A 1,282-nucleotide genomic window follows, 5' to 3' on the forward strand; every position below is an offset into this window, starting at 1 on the left:
TTTTTTTTTTTTTCTGGAATTCCCACGGAATGGTAAAGTAGTCTTTTGTCTGTTGTCGCTGGATTTTAGAGTGTTTTGTTATCTATGCGTGTGCGCGCGCGCGTGTGTTTGAGTGTGTATGTGTGTCTATTTCTGTGAATATGTGTCTATTGCCACGTATATGTGTGTGTATATGTTTTCATATAGGAACAGAATTTATGCGTGTATGCGCGTATGTGAATTAGTCTGCGTGTGTGTGTGTGTGTGTGTGTGTGAGATTGTGTTTGTGTGTGTATGTGTGTGTATTGACTATTTCGTATGCGTGAATATGAATTTTGTGTGTATGTGTGTTTGAGTGTGTACGTATGTGTTGTCTACTTCGTGTGTATGTATGAGTATAGGAGTGTTTGCACGCGTTCCTTTTAACGTGATTGTGTGACAGGATCATACGAGTACAGTATGTGTGTATGTGTGTGCGTGAATTAGTCTGTGTATATGCATGATACTGTACAATGTGTGTGTGTACATGTGTATGTGTGCGTGGGTGCGCGCATGTGTATTAGTGTGTTTGTGTCGCGGGATTATATAGTCGCTTGTTTCCAATACATATGTGTTATGTGTGTAATTGTGTGTATGTGTAATTCTATGTGTGTGTGTGTGTGTTGATATTTATGTTGCTCTCTGTGTCTATCTGTGTAATTGTATGTGTGTGTGAGTTGAAGGGCAGTTATTAGCATGTGTTTCATGCTATACGTGTGTTCATTACCATGTGTTGGTAAGTGTGGTGGTCTGTCTATTTACTCGGATGGCCAGGTAAGTACGCGTTTAATAAATGCGTCGTGTTGGGTCACCGTGTGCATATTTACACGAACACGTTAAAATCTGTGTATGAGAGTATTAGCGTGTGTACGACAGTTTGTTAGTGTGTTGCATTATATCACTCAAATCCCGTTGGTATGCGTACATGCGGGTGGCGATGCCATATGAGTTCGTTAGTGTTGGTTTGTTTGTATCGACGTGTTAGTCAATATTTTGATATGAGTTAGAAAACGATTTTGTTCTGTGTTATGAATGTATGTGTATATATATGGAGTGTGTGTGTGTGTGTGTGTGTGTGTGTGATGTCAGTTTGTTTAATGTATCTGAGTTGTTTACGGAGTTTTTTCGTAGTTCGGATTGTGCGGGTTTCTTTTCATTTGTTGTAGCACAGCGTATGCAAGCTAGTATATGTGTGTGTGTGTATTGTTACGTAAGTGGTATATCCGGTACTCGGGTGCAAATGCATGTGTGTGCGTGTTTTTTT

Source organism: Octopus bimaculoides, chromosome 8 (assembly GCF_001194135.2).
Source record: "Octopus bimaculoides isolate UCB-OBI-ISO-001 chromosome 8, ASM119413v2, whole genome shotgun sequence".
Classification (NCBI taxonomy): domain Eukaryota; kingdom Metazoa; phylum Mollusca; class Cephalopoda; order Octopoda; family Octopodidae; genus Octopus; species Octopus bimaculoides.